This window comes from Arachis ipaensis, chromosome B9, assembly GCF_059453495.1.
Source record: "Arachis ipaensis isolate K30076 ecotype BB chromosome B9, ASM5945349v1, whole genome shotgun sequence".
NCBI lineage: Eukaryota > Viridiplantae > Streptophyta > Magnoliopsida > Fabales > Fabaceae > Arachis > Arachis ipaensis.
In genome coordinates this window covers 31,115,818-31,136,849 of record NC_142444.1, presented here as the reverse complement: position 1 = coordinate 31,136,849, position 21,032 = coordinate 31,115,818, and the positions used below count along the sequence as shown (strand labels likewise).

General features: G+C 36.5%; 1 long non-coding RNA gene across 2 annotated transcripts; it reads left to right on the top strand.

Annotated features, from left to right (window-relative positions):
* Positions 1 to 3,116: 3,116 nt before the first annotated feature.
* Positions 3,117 to 20,422, top strand: LOC148544180 (uncharacterized). 2 transcript variants are annotated; one of them, XR_015900004.1, is made up of 6 exons: positions 3,117 to 4,097; positions 5,050 to 5,220; positions 5,777 to 5,852; positions 19,110 to 19,432; positions 19,545 to 19,626; positions 20,221 to 20,422. It is a non-coding gene; the product is annotated as an uncharacterized LOC148544180 (long non-coding RNA). The 2 variants fall into 2 exon arrangements; XR_015900003.1 differs by lacking the exon at positions 3,117 to 4,097 and having other exon boundaries at positions 4,108 to 5,220.
* The last annotated feature ends 610 nt before the right edge of the window (positions 20,423 to 21,032 follow it).

Below are 21,032 nucleotides of genomic sequence, written 5' to 3'. Positions count from 1 at the left end.
ATATTTTAATAGACGCACCATTATTAACATAAATATAAATTTCACGAAAAGTTTGTAAATCTACTTGATCTATTTCATTGCTAGTATAGTGACTAAGGTTATTTGTTCTGATGTAAGTGTTAAAATCTACTGATATTATATTTAGATGCTACGCTTTGTGAATTAATTATATTTTTATTGTGTCAAACTAAGATACTATTGTAGCATTAAAATTTTTTCCAATTTCGATTTTAGTAAATTTTAGACGTTGAGACTAGATTCTTCATAAACTGTTACTGAAGATATGTATTTCAAATTTTAATCTTACGTTTTTAAATATTTTCTATTCTATATTTACATGAGACCGGTTTTATCGGCTCAACCCATGATTTAACGGTTGAACCAATAAACCAGCAAACCAGTAGATTGACCGGTTCGACCACTGGTCCGGTCCTAACAGTTACGTTTCAATGTAATTTCACAAATTTCCATTTACTCAATTCTGTCTCCCAACTAAATATTTATGACTCACGTTGCTTCGTAATCTAATTTTTCTCACTGTTTCACGAAATCGTTAACGACATCCTGAGATGGACTAACGGCTGTTACAGTATACATTCTACCCACTGTTTGAGGTGACACCTGAAATTTCTTTTTTCCTTAACTTTTTTTTCAACTAAACACTTATCACCCTAACATCAGTCACGGATACCTAGGTTAAAAAAACAAACTAACTTAACTGAAACTTTAAACATCACACTACACCTTGAATATAACCTCAAAGCAGAACTTTAACTTATGTATTGATTAATTTAAATTAGAATCAAATAAAGCAAATCTCAACATAATTTATATCAATGTTTTCAAATTCAACATTCCTATACCAAAATTAACTCCGATTTTTCTTTATATTCAAATTTTAATGAAATAGTGACTTTAATAATCTTAACCAATGTCCTCATTCTTTACTCTTATGTCTTAGAAAACTGTATATGCGAGAAAAATAATTAATTTCTCTACTTTAATACATAGTTATTTTACTAAAACGAAATAAATTAATTTTTTTTAATTTTTAAGGAACTAATTAATATTATATATATTTTGTTACACTCCATTTAGTTATATAAATTTTATTTATTTCTAACGATTATATTAAAAATAAAAAGAAAATTAATATTAGTAAATCTTAACATATAACAAAATAATAACAAACTAATTACTTTATATGTTGTGCGAATCGGCCTAACTTGTTCGTCCCGGTTCAACACCCCTACTTGTGATTTCTACCCTGTCACCCTAAGCCCACTGTCATCTTAGCGCTAAGCAGCCTTCACTTCTCCTTGCTTTTATTCTTAGAAGCTGGGAATTCGTGCTTCGTCCACAATTCAACCAACACAAGTTTTACACTATTTATCTTATGCAAGTTTATAATTGGCTAGCTGTCTTCTTCCCGTGTAGTACCGGGTTTATCGGTTCATTCAGCGAATCGTTGCTTGAACCGGTTCTTCAGTGAACCAATAGTTCGACGGATTCAATCACTGGTCCACTCCCAAATGTCATTAATAGACAAGGTCAGAAACCCCAGAATCCCCCAGCCTCGGCACAATTTTCCACCTCGCAACGCACGCCTCACGCAACCTGGGTTATTCAAACCGGTCGGGACTTGCCGATTCGACACAAACAAATTTACACCGGATCCCCCTCCGTCCCTGGCCATTGGCTCCACCGTCCACCTATCAGAATCGGTATTGCAACACCAACACCTTTTTACCGTTTTAGCCGTCTGCTCCGGTTCAATCCGGTTTGACCGACCGGTTCAGTGCACGAACTACTCCTACCCAACCGGCCCATTTCGTCCAAACCAAACCCAATTCCCTTCCCTCCTCTTCTTCTATAAATAGTATTGTCCTAGTGCTATGCAAAATGCATACACACTAAGGAGTGGCTCCCTCACATATAGCCACGCATTTTTGGCCACCAAAATGCCTACCCTCCCCACAACAGCCAAGATGGCACCAGGTAAACCTCCCACATTTGGCAGAGACAACGTTCCATACCTCCATGATCACAACCAAAACAAATCCTGGGATTGGGTGAAATTGGCAAAAACTACATCACCTTTCTATAACTCCGACTACTAGGCTCCTCATAACTGTTGCAAGCGGCGGCAAAATTCACATTTAAGAAGGCCGCGGCGACTTGCAAGCTAGCCTCTCTACCAGTGTGTTTAGCGCCATTCCATGCGAGGCTAGCAAACAGTTTTTTCGTTTTCTTTTTTAATTATTTCCTTCTCTCGTACCCTCACCTAGACAAAATCCTGTATCTTTCATATTGTAATCTCCGGTGCAAGAATCTGTTGTAGTTACTCTTCGTGAGTACCCATCGTTATTGTATATTACTAAGTACAATCATATTCAAATTTCTTTTTGCATGAACTAACTTCTCAACTGAAAAATCACCTACTTATGAATCACTATACATCTTCCGCTTGCCTTATGCTTTTGTTGTCAACAAACTCAGCTCCATATGTTTCCCAGAATAACTTATTAGAGCTCATACTGGTAAGGTGCATAGTCCACCATATAACAAAAATAACATATGCCCTAGCCAGCGAGGCAAAATATAAAGGCTTGTCATGTGCAACTATACCATGCATGCTTCTTCATTTAATAATTCATGCTGTCTGAACTCTTGTGTGGCGTCGGAATGATGTGCAATATACTTTGGTCTACCTAGCTACTGCCTCGTAACCCTTAACCCATGTCGGGGCAAACATTCCCAGCATGGCTTGCAAGCTGCCACCAAAGCAGACCAATAAAACTAAATTTCCGTCTTTAAGGAGGTTACTGCATCTATCTTCTCAATCTTCTCGTCATTTATATTTCAGGCCAATCCTCAAAACATATCATCACTGTCACGCTATTAGTCCAAATCAATGTGCTGTCTCACCCATTACAATTTGTTATCTTAGTATTGCTTAATGTTTAAAATATCCAACCAGAGGCAAGTAGATCACAACCTTAAATTATTTTAGGTTAAATTATCCACATTCTCAACCTTAGCTTAGATATAACTTGTTAAAGTTATCATACAAATATCATGCCAAGCGGATAGTTTAAACAAAAGTACACCACAATGTCACATAACCTAATCCAATCAAATGATTCACAACAAATAACGGCTACTACTTTCATTAGTCATGATATTATCATGGATAATTCTTTTTCCTATTTTCCAATAAGTGGGTTCACATCCTGCTTCTAAGTTAAACTTCAATGACCTATCCATGCCAGAAAATTTCCTTCCAACAAATCCACCCAAACCTCCAAAAATTACATACAGCCAGCATCTTCTCCAAAGCCTAAACCCATTTTGAATATGGCCCATTACCTCACCATCCCATCGAAATGCGTTCCGTTATGGGGTCATTTGCACGGTGCGGCTAGCCGGCTCTCCCACTTCATTGTATTCGGCTAGATACTTCAGCATGCCCGCTCCTCCTCACTAATGCCAATAACGATTTTCCATCACTCCACCAGATACGTGTCGACCTACTGTTACATCTCCGAGAATCTCTTTATCTCTGTATCATTTATGCTCTGTACCGTATAATTGTCCTTTTTTTTATTTTGTTACTATTTGTGTTAATACACAGTATAAATTTGTAAATATGCAATTTCGATCTGCTCATTTTATCGGTGTCTTCAGTCTCTCTGATTATCCTCTGTTCAATATTCCCATTATCAATATTTCCATTATTTTATATAGTTTCTTTTTCTATTCACATTGAATTTTGTTTCTTCTTATATGTATCCTGTTTTGTTTTCTTTTTTACTTATTTTCCCTCCTGAAGCCCTTTTATTTGCTATTATAAGAGTCACAATTAGATTGAACAATCAAAAAAGTTAAAAGTAATAAATAAATAAAGTCTTGAAAAATTATAATTCAGGCTAACATTTTAGCATTTGTGAAATATGATATTTGTTAGATCCTTTAATCAATTATTTTCAGCTCTTTTATTTTCTCTTGATTTTCATAACTAAGATGCTTTTGTGTTTTAGCATCAATATTCAGGGTTGGTACTTGATGCTGCTACTTGGAATAAGCGCTGCCATAAGGTGAGTTATATATAAAAATGAAATCCATTAGTGTATGTTTGATGTAATTATTATTCATAATTTAGAAGCATTTTATGCATATAGTAGTAAATTTTCTTAAAATTGTTTCACTTGATTGTTGATTTTATTGGTTGTGTGAATTGAATTTGAAGTGTTCAAGTGTTCACAACCAAGAGCAGCAAGATACTCATTCATTGTGACAATGTGTGAATCTCTCTTCATTGGAATTTCATTCATGAGTGTTGTTTTGTTGTGTAAACAAGACCTTGCCATGATCTTCACCAACAGTGAGGATGTGTAAACAAGCTGATGTTTATATTTTTCATGGTATTATTGAAACTAACTATGCCCTGTTTCAAATGGCAATACCTTATAGTTTATATAGTATTTAAGACACATTAAAATTAAAATGAGCTGTTGTACCTTATCAGATTTTGGAATTAGTTTCCTTAGACTTGTAAGCTGTGCACTGATCCGGTCTCTGCGCCGCTTCTCGGCCTGACTGTGGCTCTTGGAAGCACTAGCAGCTCTGTCTCCGGTCACCATTTCGACCGGTGCTGGCCATGAATGAAACTCATCACCAAATTGATGATAAAGAGAATTACAATCTGAGACATGAGGCAGTGTTTGTGAAGGGTCTAGAAATAAAGAACAATGATCTTAATTCTCCATAATCACAGCAACAACAAGAAAATGCAAAACCAATCTACTAGAGTTTATTTTTTTTCTTCTAAAACTATTATTGTTATCATTATTTTCTCTCATCTGCAGGTAGTGTTTTGACTATGCACTAATAACAGGGAGTGATCTTCTTAGCTTGTTATATTGATTGTGATTGGTGTGTTGGCCCTCTTTATCTGTCATTTTACCATGAATTATATAGTTTCTTTTCTTATATATCTATTAGACTTTGTCAAGAATTATCTGAATTCTTATATATCTGAATTCGAAGTGGATGAGAGCTTCGGCCACCGGTGGCTTATATTCATCTCTATCTTGGCCCAGAAGCTCTTACAGTTTGTGGCCAAGCCATTAGCGTTCTTTGGGATCCGCGTTGAGCTTCTCATCAACTTGATTGCCCTCAACGGTTGTATCTTCTATATCATATTTAACTTCCTAAGAGGTAATTAATTACTTTAATTTTTCTTTAACATATATAACTTCTGTTATTTCTATATCTCCTCTATTAATATGTTCTATAATATTTGTTCCTGCTAGTACACCTTTTGTTTATAATATATATATATATATATATATATATATAATAAAAATTTATTTAATTGTATACTTGAATACATCGGCACACTCTCAATTTTAGAGATAATTAAGCCTTTGAAAACAAACATACACACACAAGTTGCCAAATTGGCAGCTTAATTATAATTAAGGGTGTAAAATGTTTTATTTTTTCTACTTATTTATAAGAAAAGTTAATGTAATGACTAGCAAGGAAAATATGATTAAATATGATTTTAACAGAACTTAAAAATTGGAGTCAGTTTAATTTTTAAATAAAGGTATCAATTAAATGTTTCAACAAATCAGTACCTTTAAGATACAAGATGCTCTTAATTTTTGTATACCTCTTTCAATTTGGACTTTTGTGTTTTACTTTCATTCTACCTCCATTACTTTGATTAATATATGATTGCAACAACACATCATCAACACTTCAACAGTTGACAGCAAAGAATTGGTGTGTGCGACTCTTGGATATACATAGCAACTTTGTTGAATTGAAGGAGTTTTTTTAAGGTAACTAAAGCTCTTTTAAGTATTTATATGTAAATTATAAATATATATACGTGAAAAAATTTATTAAGTAATGATGGTGACTCAAAAAATAAATGTATTTCTAATCTTCACCCATTATTTTACTGAATTTAGTTACTATTTAGTATTTATTATTCTTTCAGTCAATAATTCTCCCCACTCTTTCAAGGTTACGAGAGATTCGAACCAGTCAATAAACCGATAAAATTACTGGTTCAATAGTTTATTGATTAAATTGAAGTTTAATCAATTTAATTAAATATTAAATAGAATAATTCAAAATAGCAAAAATAATTTCAAACAACAGCGAAAATAATTATCCAGTAATTGGTGCACAAATTGTGAATCACACTTTTCACAACTCGTACCACTAACCAGCAAGTGCACTGGGTCGTCCAAGTAATACCTTACGTGAGTAAGGGTCGAATCCCACGGAGATTGTTGGTTTGAAGCAATCTATGGTTACTTTGTAAATCTTAGTTAGGAAGTCAATTATATTTATCAAGTGAATTGCGAATGAATCAAGAGAGCATGGGTTAAAGGTTACTTGTTATGCAGTAATGGAGAATATGTTGGAGTTTTGGAGATGCTTTGTCTTCTGAATCTCTGCTTTCCTCTGTCCTCTAATTCACGCACGCACGTCCTTCTATGGCAAGCTGTGTGTTGGGGCATCACCGTTGTCAATGGTTACATCCCCTCCTCTTGTGAAAATGGTCCAAATGCTCTGTCACAGCACGGCTAATCATCTGAGGTTCCCGATCATACTGGAATAGGATTCACCCTCCTTTTGCGTCTGTCACTACGCCCAGCACTCACGAGTTTGAAGCTCGTCACAGTCATTCAATCCCTGAATCCTACTCGGAATACCACAGACAAGGTTTAGACTTTCCGGATTCTCATGAATGCCGCCATCAATCTAGCTTATACCACGGAGATTCTGATTAAGGAATCTAAGAGATATTCATTCAATCTGATGTAGAACGGAGGTGGTTGTCAGGCACGCGTTCGTGGGGGAATGATGATGATTGTCACGTTCATCACATTCATGTTGAAGTGCGAATGAATATCTTAGATAGGAACACGCATGTTTGAATAGAGAACAGGAATACTTGCATTAATTCATCGAGACACAGCAGAGCTCCTCACCCCCAACAATGGAGTTTAGAGACTCATGCCGTCAAAGAGTACAAAGTTTTGATCTAAAATGTCATGAGATACAAAATAAGTCTCTAAAAGTTGTTTTTATACTAAACTAGTAGCCTAGGTTTACAAAAAGTGAGTAGACTATGACAGATGGTGCAGAGATCCACTTCTGGGGCCCACTTGGTATGTGCTGGGGCTGAGACTTAAGCAATTCACGTGAATAAGGCCATTTTGGACGTTCAACGCCAGGTTTGGATCCATTTCTGGCGTTGAACTCCAACTTTTAATCCTTTTCTGGCGCTGGACGCCAGAACTGGGCAGAGAACTGGCGTTGAACGCCAGTTTACGTCATTTATCCTTGAGCAAAGTATGGACTATTATATATTTATGGAAAGCCCTGGATGTCTACTTTCTAACGCAATTGGAAGCACACCATTTCGAGTTCTGTAGCTCCAGAAAATCCACTTTGAGTGCAGGGAGGTCAGAATCCAACAGCATCAGCAGTCCTTTTTCAGCCTGAATCAGATTTTTGCTCAGCTCCCTCAATTTCAGCCAGAAAAATACCTGAAATTACAGAAAAAAACACAACTCATAGTAAAGTCCAGAAATATGAATTTTTCCTAAAAACTAATGAAAATAAACTAAAAACTAACTAAAACATACTAAAAACTATACGAAATTAACCCCAAAAAGCGTATAAAATATCCGCTCATCACAACACCAAACTTAAACTGTTTCTTGTCCTCAAGAAACTAGACAAATAAAATAGGAGACTAATGGGTTGAGAAGCAATAATATCTCAGAGTTTTTGAGTGAAGCTCATATTCCAATTAGATGAGCGGGACTAGTAGCTTTTTGCTTCCGAACAGTTTTGGCATCTCACTTTATCCATTGAAGCTCAGAGTGATTGGCATCTATAAGAACTTAGAATTCAGATAGTGTTATTGATTCTCCTATTTTAGTATGATGATTCTTGAACACAGCTATTTCGTGAGTCTTGGCCGTGGCCCTAAGCACTTTGTTTTCCAGTATTACCACCGGATACATAAATGCCACAGACACATAATTGGGTGAACCTTTTCAGATTGTGGCTCAGCTTTGCTAAAGCCCCCAATTAGAGGTGTCCAGGGATCTTAAGCACACTCTTCTTTTTGCTTTAGACCTTGACTTTAACCGCTCAGTCTCAAGTTCTCACTTGACACCTACACGCCACAAGCACATGGTTAGGGATAGCTTGGTTTAGCCGCTTAGACCAGGATTTTATTCCTTTAGGCCCTCCTATCCACTGATGCTCAAAGCCTTGGGATCCTTTTTATTTGCCCTTGCCTTTTGGTTTTAAGGGTTATTGGCTTTTTGCTCTTGCCTCTTGGTTTTAAGAGCTTTTGGCTTTTTCTGCTTGCTTTTTCTTTTTCTTTCTATTTTTTTTCGCCTATTTTATTATATATATATATATATATTTTTTTTTTTGCAAGCTTTGTTCTTTGCTGCTTTTTCTTGCTTCAAGAATCATTTTTATGATTTTTCAGATTATCAATAACATGTCTCATGTTCATCATTCTTTCAAGAGCCAACATATTTAACAGTCTTAAACAACAAATTCAAAAGACATATGCACTGTTCAAGCATTCATTCATAAGACAGAAAGCATTGCCACCACATGTTACTAATTAGAATTTTTCTTATTAAAAACTCGAAATTTTATTACCTCTTATTCAAAAGATCTACTATTTTATTCATGTTTGCTGATGATGAGAAAAATAGACTATAACTTAATTGGGGATAAAATCAAAATAGACACTAATTACTACTAATGATTATGTAATGAAGACACAAACATAGATAAGCACTTAACATAGAGAAAACGAAAAACAGAGAAAGTAAGAACAAGGAAGAGTCCACCTTAGTGATGATGGCATTTCCTTCTTGAGGAACCAATGATGTTCTTGAGCTCTTTTATGTTTCTTCCTTGCCTTTGTGGCTTGATTCCTAGTGATTTTTGGTATTTCTATCCTCAGTTGCTTCCAATAATTATGTGGAGGGAAGTGCATCCCCTGAGGTATCTCAGGGATCTCTTGATTTGCAGCCACATGTTCTACCACTGAGCTATAGATCCTTCACATAATTGTTTTACCACACCAAACTTAGAATGTTGCTCGCCCTCGAGCAAAAGAAGAAGGAATAGATGAAGAAGAAGATGTGGAAAAAAAACTAGGATTATGAGGAGGGAAGGTGGGGATCCTGTGGGGTCCACAGATCTTGAAATGATCCTGTGAGGTCCACAGATCTTGAGGTGTCAAGGCATTTACATCTTTGCACCAATCTAGGCATGCAAAATTCCCTTGCACACAACTCTGGGCGTTCAACGCCCATTTACTAGCCATTTCTGACGTTGAACGCCAGAACCATGCTTGTTCTGGGCGTTCAGCGCCAGGATGTTGCCCATTTTGGGTGTTCAGCGCCAGAACCATGCTCTGTTCTGGCGTTGAACGCCAGACAGGTGCTTCCGCCAGGGTGTGATTTTTCTTCTACTGTTTTTGATTCCGTTTTCAATTTTTAATATTTATTTTGTGACTCCACATGATCATGAACCTAATAAAACATGAAAAACCATGAAAATATATAAAAATTGGGTTGCCTCCCAACAAGCGCTTCTTTAATGTCCTTAGCTGGACCTTGCTGAGCTTTTAATCTAGCTTTAACCTTGAGCACTCTTGCTCAACATTGCCTTCAAGATAGTGCTTGATTTTCTGTCCATTAACAATGAACATCTTGTCAGAGTCAATATCTTGAAGCTCTACATAACCATATGGTGATACGCTTGTAATCACGTATGGTCCTCTCCACCGGGATTTCAATTTCCCAGGGAATAGCCTGAGTCTAGAGTTGAACAGCAGAACCTTCTGTCTTGGTTCAAAGATTCTAGATGACAGCTTTCTGTCATGCCACTTTTTTTATTTCTCTTTATAAAGCTTGGCATTTTCGAAAGTTGTGAATCTGAACTCCTCTAGCTCATTTAGCTGGAGCAATCTTTTTTCTCCTGCTAATTTGGCATCAAAGTTTAGGAATCTGGTTGCCCAGTAGGCCTTATGTTCCAGTTCCACGGGCAGGTGACATGCCTTACCATACACCAGTTGGTATGGAGAGGTCCCTATAGGGGTCTTGAATGCTGTTCTGTAAGCCCACAGAGCATCATCCAAGCTCCGTGCCCAATCCTTTCTACGGGTATTTACTGTCCGTTCTAGGATTCTCTTTAATTCTCTGTTAGAGACCTCAGCTTGCCCATTAGTTTGTGGATGATATGGAGTAGCCACCTTATGGCGAATTCCATACCGAACCATGGCAGAGTAAAGCTGTTTATTGCAGAAGTGAGTGCCCCCATCACTGATTAGTACTCTAGGGACACCAAATCTGCTAAAGATATGTTTCTGGAGAAACTTCAGCACTGTCTTAGTATCATTGGTGGGTGTGGCAATGGCCTCAACCCATTTTGATACATAATCAACTGCCACCAGAATATAAGTGTTTGAGTATGATGGTGGGAAAGGTCCCATGAAGTCAATTCCCCATACGTCAAACAACTCAATCTCCAAGATTCCTTGTTGAGGCATGGCGTAACCATGAGGCAGATTGCCAGCTCTTTGGCAACTGTCACAGTTACGTACAAACTCTCGGGAATCTTTATAGAGTGTGGGCCAATAGAAGCCACATTGGAGGACCTTGGTGGCTGTTCGCTCACCTTCGAAATGGCCTCCATATTGTGATCCATGGCAATGCCATAGGATCCTCTGTGCTTCTTCTCTAGGCACACACCTATGGATTATTCCGTCTGCACATCTCTTAAAGAGATAGAGTTCATCCCACAAGTAGTACTTTGCATCAGTAATTAATTTCTTCTTTTGTATCCTATTGTACTCCTTGGGTATGAACCTTGCAGCTTTATAGTTTGCAATATCGGCAAACCATGGTGTTTCCTGAATGGCAAATAAATGCTCATCCGGAAAAGTCTCAGAGATCTCAAGAGAGGGGAGTGGCGTCCCTTCTACTGGCTCTATCCGGGACAGATGATCAGCCACTTGGTTCTCTGTCCCTTTTCTGTCTCTTATTTCTATATCAAACTCTTGTAGAAGCAACACCCATCTGATGAGCCTGGGTTTTGAATCCTGCTTTGTGAGTAGATATTTAAGAGCAGCATGATCAGTATACACAATCACTTTTGATCCTACTAAGTATGATCTGAACTTGTCAATGGCGTAAACCACTGCAAGTAATTCTTTTTCTGTGGTTGTGTAATTTTTCTGAGCATCATTTAAAACGCGACTAGCATAATAAATGACATGCAGAAGCTTGTCATGCCTCTGTCCCAATACTGCACCAATGGCGTGATCACTGGCATCACACATTAGCTCAAATGGTAACGTCCAGTCTGGTGCAGAAATGACTGGTGCTGTGACCAGCTTAGCTTTCAGCGTTTCAAACGCCTGCAGGCACTCTGTGTCAAACACAAATGGCGTGTCAGCAGCTAGCAGATTGCTCAGAGGTTTTGCGATTTTTGAAAAATCCTTTATAAACCTCCTATAGAATCCTGCATGCCCCAGAAAGCTTCTGATTGCCTTAACATTGGCAGGTGGTGGTAATTTTTCAATTACCTCTATTTTTGCTTGATCTACCTCTATTCCCTTGTTTAAGATTTTATGCCCAAGGACAATCCCCTCAGTCACCATGAAGTGACATTTTTTCCAGTTTAAAACTAGGTTGGTCTCTTGGCATCTTTTCAGAACAAGTTTCAGGTGATCAAGACAGGAGCTGAATGAGTCTCCATATACTGAGAAGTCATCCATGAAGACTTCCAGAAATTTTTCCACCATATCAGAGAAAATAGAGAGCATGCATCTCTGGAAGGTTGCAGGCGCATTACATAGCCCAAATGGCATCCTTCTATAAGCAAACACTCCAGATGGACATGTGAATGCTGTTTTCTCTTGATCCTGGGATCTACTGCGATCTGGTTATAGCCTGAGTAGCCATCCAAAAAGCAGTAATAATCATGACCTGCTAGTCTTTCTAGCATCTGGTCTATGAATGGTAAAGGAAAATGATCCTTTCTGGTGGCTGTATTGAGCCTTCTGTAGTCAATACACATGCGCAACCCTGTAACTGTTCTTGTAGGAACCAGTTCATTTTTTTCATTATGAATCACTGTCATGCCTCCCTTTTTTGGGACGACTTGGACAGGGCTCACCCAGGGGCTATTAGAAATAGGATAAATAATCCCAGCCTCTAGTAATTTGGTGACCTCTTTCTGCACCACTTCTTTCATGGCTGGATTTAGCCGCCTCTGTGGTTGAACCACTGGTTTGGCATTATCCTCCAATAAGATTTTGTGCATGCATCTAGCTGGGCTTATGCCCTTAAGGTCACCTATGGACCACCCAAGAGCTGTCTTGTGTGTCCTTAGCACTTGAATAAGTGCCTCCTCTTCCTGTGAATTTAAAGCAGAGCTTATGATCACTGGAAAAGTGTCACCTTCTCCCAGAAACGCATATTTCAAGGGTGGTGGTAATGGCTTGAGCTCGGGTTTAGGAGGTTTTTCCTCTTCCAGAAGAAATTTCGGAGGCTCTTTTATGTCCTCTGAATCCTCTAAATCAGGCTGAACATCTTTAAAGATGTTTTCCAACTCTGATTCAAGACTCTCAGCCATGTTGATCTCTTCTACCAAAGAGTCAATAAGATCAACTTTCATGCAGTCTTTTGATGTGTCTGGATGCTGTATGGCTTTGACAGCGTTCAACTTGAATTCATCATCATTGACTCTCAGGGTTATTTCCCCCTGTTGGACGTCAATGAGGGATCGTCCAGTTGCTAGGAAGGGTCTTCCTAGAATGAGAGTAGCACTCTTGTGCTCCTCCATTTCCAGCACAACAAAGTCAGTGGGAAAGGCGAATGGCCCAACTCTGACAATCATGTCTTCAATCACGCCTGATGGGTATTTAGTGGAATCATCAGCAAGTTGGAGACATATCCGGGTTGGTTTAACTTCTTCAGTTAAGCCAAGCTTTCTGATAGTGGATGCAGGTATTAGGTTGATGCTTGCCCCAAGATCGCATAAAGCTGTCTTGGTGCAATTACCTTCTAATATGCATGGTATCAAAAACTCCCAGGGTCTTTAAGCTTTTCAGGAAAGCTCTTCAGAATGACTGCACTGCATTCTTCAGTGAAGAGAACTCTTTCTGTTTCTCTCCAATCCTTTTTATGACTCAAGATCTCTTTCATGAACTTGGCATAAGAAGGTATTTGCTCAAGTGCTTCTACAAATGGAATCTTTATTTCAAGAGTCCTGAGATAATCTGCAAAGCGAGTAAATTACTTATCCTGCTCCTCTTTCCGGAGTTTTTGAGGATAAGGTATCTTGGCTTTATATTCTTCAACCTTAGTTGCTGTAGATTTACTGCCTACAGAAGTGGTTGAAGAAGCCTTTTTAGAGGGGTTGTTATCAGCATTTGTGTGTGTCTGATCCCTCACTGGCAATTGAGTGCCAGAGTTAGAAACTGGAGTGACGTTAGATGCCAACTCCTTGTCTGTTCCTGGTGTCTGAACGCCAGAATTGTGCCCATTTTGGGCGTTCAGCGCCAGATCCTGCCCATTTTGGGCGTTCAACGCCAGATCCTTGCCCATTTCTGGCGTTGAACGCCAATCCTGCTTTGTTTCTGGCATTGAACGCCAGTTTTGGCCATGGTCTGGGCGTTCAGCGCCAGCCTTCCACCAATTTTCTGGCGTTTTAGCGCCATAATTATTTTTCCCTGGGCTCTTACTGTCCTCAGGTGAATCTTAGGTGGTTTGCTCATTTCTTGGCTTTTTGCTGCCTTGAGGTGGGTTATTTAATGTTTTCCCACTTCTTAATTGAACTGCTTGGCATTCTTCTGTTATTTGTCTTGATAGCTGTTGCTTTGTTTGCCTAAACTGTTCTTCCATATGTATATTTGCCATTCTTGTCTCTTGCAGCCTATCTTTAAATTCGGCTAGCTGCCTTGTTAGAAAGTCCAACTACTGATTGAATTCAGCAGCTTGTTTTACAGGACTGAGTTCAGCAGTTGCTGTCTTAACCTCTTCTTTCATGGAAGGGTCACTGCTTAGGTACAGATGCTGATTCTTGGCAACTGTATCAATGAGCTCTTGAGTCTCTTTAATTGTCTTTCTCATGTGGATAGATCCACCAGCTGAGTAATCCAAAGACATCTGAGCTCCTTCTGCAAGCCCATAATAGAAGATGTCTAACTGAACCCACTCTGAAAACATTTCAGAGGGGTATTTTCGTAGCATCTCTCTGTATCTCTCCCAGGCATCATAAAGAGATTCATTATCTCCTTGTTTGAAGCCTTGGATGTCCAGCCTTAGCTGTGTCATCCGTTTTGGGGGAAAGTATTGATTCAGGAATTTTTCTGTTAGCTGCTTCCATGTCCTTATGCTGGCCTTAGGTTGGTTATTCAACCACCTCTTAGCTTGATCTTTTACAGCAAATGGAAACAGTAACAGTCTGTAGACATCCTGATCTATTTCTTTATCACGTACTGTGTCAGCAATCTGTAGAAACTGTGCCAGAAACTCTGTAGGTTCTTCCTGTGGAAGACCGAAATACTGGCAACTTTGCTGCACCATGATAATGAGCTGAGGATTCAACTCAAAGCTACTGACTCCAATGGAGGGTATGCAGATGCTACTCCCATATGAAGCAGTAGAGGGGTTAGAATATGACCCCAGAGTCCTCCTGAACTGTTCATTTCCACTTAGATCCATGATGGAGAAAGGGAGATGATGTAAAAAAAAAATATTTATTTTTATTAATTTATTTATTTATTTATTTTGAAAATGAGATAAATTAAAATAAAATAAATAAAAATGGTTGAAAATTTTCGAAAAAAAAATGAGGAGAGAGAAAGTGGTTAGGATGTTTTGAAAAGGATATGATGATTTTTGAAAAAGGTTTTAAATTTTGAAATAAAAATCTGAATTTTAAAGGCAAATTTCGAAAATTTGCTTTAAAATAGAGAGAAAAGATATTTTTGAATTTAAAGAGGAGAGAGACAAACAATAAGATAGCACAAGATTTAAAATTTTTTAGATCTAATGCTCCTTGTTTTTGAAAATTTTGGAGGAAAAACACCAAGGAACACCAAACTTAAAAATTTTAAGATCAAGTCACAAGGAAAACTCAAGAACACTTTGAAGACTCACAAGAACCCAAGAACATGAAGAAAGAACACCAAACTTAAAATTTTTAGAAAACCAAACCAAAATTTTCGAAAACCAAAGGGAAATCAACAAGAAAACACCAAACTTAAAGTTTGGCACAAAATTTAATAGAGAAATTATTATTTATGAAAAAGAAGATTTTGAAAAGAATATGAAAGATTCTAACCCAATTACCAAGAACACAGACTAACGCTCTAGCCAAATGAGTTATGAATGGAACACTTGTTTTGAAGAAGTAATTTTTAGAAAACTAATGTTTTGAAATGACACAAGAAAAACAAGAAAAATTCAATAAAAATTACTTTTCGAAAAGAAATTTTTTTTTTTGAAAGAGAAAATAAGGATTCTAAAATTTTAACCAAAAACAATGATAAGAGACTCTAAACCAAGAAAAATTTTTCCTAATCTAAGCAACAAAATAAACCGTCAGTTGTCCAAACACGAACAATCCCCGGCAACGGCGCCAAAAACTTGGTGCACAAATTGTGAATCACACTTTTCACAACTCGTACCACTAACCAGTAAGTGCACTGGGTCGTCCAAGTAATACCTTACGTGAGTAAGGGTCGAATCCCACGGAGATTGTTGGTTTGAAGCAATCTATGGTTACTTTGTAAATCTTAATTAGGAAGTCAATTATATTTATCAAGTGGTTAGGATGTTTTGAAAAGGATATGATGATTTTTGAAAAAGGTTTTAAATTTTGAAATAAAAATCTGAATTTTAAAGGCAAATTTCAAAAATTTGCTTTAAAATAGAGAGAAAAGATATTTTTGAATTTAAAGAGGAGAGAGACAAACAATAAGATAGCACAAGATTTAAAATTTTTTAGATCTAATGCTCCTTGTTTTTGAAAATTTTGGAGGAAAAACACCAAGGAACACCAAACTTAAAAATTTTAAGATCAAATCACAAGGAAAACTCAAGAACACTTTGAAGACTCACAAGAACCCAAGAACATGAAGAAAGAACACCAAACTTAAAATTTTTAGAAAACCAAACCAAAATTTTCGAAAACCAAAGGAAAATCAACAAGAAAACACCAAACTTAAAGTTTGGCACAAAATTTAATAGAGAAATTATTATTTATGAAAAAGAAGATTTTGAAAAGAATATGAAAGATTCTAACCCAATTACCAAGAACACAGACTAACGCTCTAGCCAAATGAGTTATGAATGGAACACTTGTTTTGAAGAAGTAATTTTTAGAAAACTAATGTTTTGAAACGACACAAGAAAAACAAGAAAAATTCAATAAAAATTACTTTTCGAAAAGAAATTTTTTTTTTGAAAGAGAAAATAAGGATTCTAAAATTTTAACCAAAAACAATGATAAGAGACTCTAAACCAAGAAAAATTTTTCCTAATCTAAGCAACAAAATAAACCGTCAGTTGTCCAAACACGAACAATCCCCGGCAACGGCGCCAAAAACTTGGTGCACAAATTGTGAATCACACTTTTCACAACTCGTACCACTAACCAGTAAGTGCACTGGGTCGTCCAAGTAATACCTTACGTGAGTAAGGGTCGAATCCTACGGAGATTGTTGGTTTGAAGCAATCTATGGTTACTTTGTAAATCTTAATTAGGAAGTCAATTATATTTATCAAGTGAATTGCGAATGAATCAAGAGAGCATGGGTTAAAGGTTACTTGTTATGCAGTAATGGAGAATATGTTGGAGTTTTGGAGATGCTTTGTCTTCTGAATCTCTGCTTTCCTCTGTCCTCTGATTCACGCATGCACGTCCTTCTATGGAAAGCTGTGTGTTGGGGCATCACCGTTGTCAATGGTTACATCCCCTCCTCTTGTGAAAATGGTCCAAATGCTCTGTCACAGCACGACTAATCATCTGAGGTTCCCGATCATGCTGGAATAGGATTCACCCTCCTTTTGCGTTTGTCACTACGCCCAGCACTCGCGAGTTTGAAGCTCGTCACAGTCATTCAATCCCTGAATCCTACTCGGAATACCACAGACAAGGTTTAGACTTTTCGGATTCTCATGAATGCTGCCATCAATCTAGCTTATACCACGGAGATTCTGATTAAGGAATCTAAGAGATATTCATTCAATCTGATGTAGAACGGAGGTGGTTGTCAGGCACGCGTTCGTGGGGGAATGATGATGATTGTCACGTTCATCACATTCATGTTGAAGTGCGAATGAATATCTTAGATAGGAACACGCATGTTTGAATAGAGAACAGGAATACTTGCATTAATTCATCGAGACACAGCAGAGCTCCTCACCCCCCAACAATGGAGTTTAGAGACTCATGCCGTCAAAGAGTACAAAGTTTTGATCTAAAATGTCATGAGATACAAAATAAGTCTCTAAAAGTTGTTTTTATACTAAACTAGTAGCCTAGGTTTACAAAAAGTGAGTAGACTATGACAGATGGTGCAGAGATCCACTTTTGGGGCCCACTTGGTGTGTACTGAGGCTGAGACTTAAGCAATTCACGTGCATAAGGCCATTTTGGGCGTTCAACGCCAGGTTTGGATCCATTTCTGGCGTTGAACTCCAACTTTTAATCCTTTTCTGGCGCTGGACGCCAGAACTGGCGTTGAACGCGAGTTTAAGTCATCTATCCTTGAGCAAAGTATGGACTATTATATATTGCGGGAAAGCCCTAGATGTCTACTTTCTAACGCAATTGGAAGCACACCATTTCGAGTTCTGTAGCTCCAGAAAATCTACTTTGAGTGCAGGGAGGTCAGAATCCAACAACATCAGCAGTCCTTTTTCAGCCTGAATCAGATTTTTGCTCAGCTCCCTCAATTTCAGCCAGAAAAATACCTAAAATTACAAAAAAACACACAACTCATAGTAAAGTCCAGAAATATGAATTTTTCCTAAAAACTAATGAAAATAAACTAAAAACTAACTAAAACATACTAAAAACTATATGAAATTAACCCCAAAAAGCGTATAAAATATCCACTCATCAGTAATCCATCAAAAAATCTATTTTTTTTTTCTTCATCATGGCATGTACCTATTATTAGATGTCTTAAATATTTAAATAATATTCCTTTATATGCTATAACTTTTGAACAATTATTGTTTACATATTGATGTAAGTTTTTTTTGTCCTTTACTAAACTATTCTATCAGCCTTGTTATGAATGGAATACCGCTGAATCACTCTCTCCTACGAGACTTTCCTCTTTCCTGTAGTTAGAACTTGGGAAAATCGATTCTTGCTTTTCATCCTTTACTTTAGTATTAGGCTGCTTCTCTGTTTAGGTAGCATCTCTATCGGCTAGTGAGCTAGTTGCTACTATAGTTTTGAAAGCGTTTGCGCGCCCCTATGTTCATTCCAAGACCTGGTTCAAAGCTTTCAAGCAGAAAGGCAGACAGGATGATCATTATAATACTCACAACCCAGCTAATCAATTTCAAATTTCAAATTCTCTGTGGGTGGCTAGGGTTCTTTGTTCTTTCAATTTCAAACTTTCTTCGGTTTCAGAGAGGAGAGGGGTGGGAGTGGGACTGGGCTTCAATTTCAGTTTCAAAATCCGAGTATTATCAAACTCCAAGCACAATGCTTACCGGCAGCGAGGAGGAAGGAGAGTGACTGCGACAACAGAGGAGACGGCGACCTCGGCGAACAGAGAGAGAGCTAGGCGACGACGCGGTTCTACAGGCTGCGCGATTAGGGGGCTAGGGTTCTTCACGTTATTCCTTCAATTCCAAAATTTAACTTCAGCATTAGTTTAAAATAAAAATTAGTTTAAGTCGTTAGTTATTTAATGCAAAATTATAATTAATTGTAGAGGAATACATTAAATAACTAGCAAACTAAACTAATTTTTATTCTAATTGGCATATGTTATAATGAAGAGAAACAGATGGAGAATTACGAGCATCAACTATTGATAAAGAAAATAATAGAGGAGCAAGAGTAAGAAAATAAGAACAAGAAGAACCAAGAACAACAAGGTGGTTACTCTGTGGAAGAAAGAACAACCGTTGGTCGTGGTGGTGCAACTGCGACGGCAAAGGCAGTGGACATTGCTCTTCATCTGACATCTTTTCTTGAGAAAGATGAATCTTTTCTTACTCCTTGAAGTTCAAATTCCAATTCTTATTAAAGTTCTTCAAACCAACAAGGAAGAAAAAGCTACCATCAATTTCAACATGGGTCGTCGTTTTTTGTTAGAGTGGTAAAACTCTTAATTCAATTCAATTCAAACCAGTTCTCTTTTTTTTTCTTTTATAATTCTTGATTATTAATGCAATCATTAACCTTTTTATTTTATTAATGATTATTATCAGTATCCAGAGTATTTTGGAAGTCATTGTTATTATCCTCCGGGACCTAATCAATTTGATTCGAATAGACCTAATAATCCATAAGGTATGTGAAAAGACTGATTTTTTATATATATATATATATATAACAATTTGATGAATGAACAATGTTAGCTTTATTTATTGGTTTGACAATCCAATTTACAAACTAGCTTCACAAATCACAGTTATTGTTTATACATTCAAGTTAATGTTACAATCAAATACATATCACCCTATCTTTAGATTAAAGGTGTATGTTAGTTTCTCGTACTAGTTGTTTATGGGTTTTTAGAGTATGTATGTATCTTTATAATAGTTATACCCGTTGATGTGTATTGATATGCAAATTATGTTCAATCTTTACTATTCTTTAAGCTATCTTTTAAATACAATATGGTATCATATTCTATTTTATATTTGTTGGGTCACATGTATATCGCATGTTTTAATTTTAAATATTCAGTTCTATATGTTTTAGAAAATATGATATATTTGTTAAATATGATTTTGATATTCTTTATCAAGCTAGTTTTTAAAATTGAATTAGATTATTCGATTAATTTTAGTTCAACTACATGTCAAGAAATATACAAATGAATAATTTGATGGAATATATTATTCAGAACTTACTCTCCTCTTTCCTCTTTTTTTTTTTAAGGTTTGTGGACTGCGTTGACTAGAAGAGGTCTTAATAGCGTGATAGTGAGAGAGCAAGGAATGAAACATGAAGAGAGCAATTAATTCTGATAATTCTTTATAGTTAGTATTGGAGGTAGTTTAGTTTAATTTATTCTTGTTAGTTGGAACTTGGAATTAAATATGGTCTGGATTCTGATTTTTCTGCGACGTTTGGAATATTTATAGTAAAATATTTAGATACATTGACATAAAACTATAAAAGTACATTCTCTTATTCTGCAAACTTTCTAATTTTTCTTATTTATCTTACTCTTTCCATTTGAGGATAAGAAAAACTATTATCAGAATATCTTTACATGATACAATTTCTATTTTATAAGAAAAAAATTATCAAAACTGTATGGTTTGCTTAGCAAGAAGTTGGTGTTTGAAAGCTTAAACCAATCAATTCTCAACCATTGCTTTATGTTTGCTATAGTACGATGATAAATTCACACGTATCGATATAATAAAAATATAGACAAATTAGAACAAGACATGTGGATTATGTTTTCCACATTAATAATTAATTTTTTTTGAAATACAAATTATATCAATGTTTTTACTAAATCACCCTTATACTTTAATAAAAATAAAAAATAAATTTTATTTAATTTTAATGAAAAAACTTAAATATTCTTTTCTTTTTTATTGGAAAAAAATCACCTTAATCCTTTTAATTTAATCAAAATTCAACTAACTTTAGTTTATAATTTTATATCTGAATCAATTTAAAAATTAAAACCAAAATACATTTCATTATTCATATACACTGCAAAATTACTTTGTTTG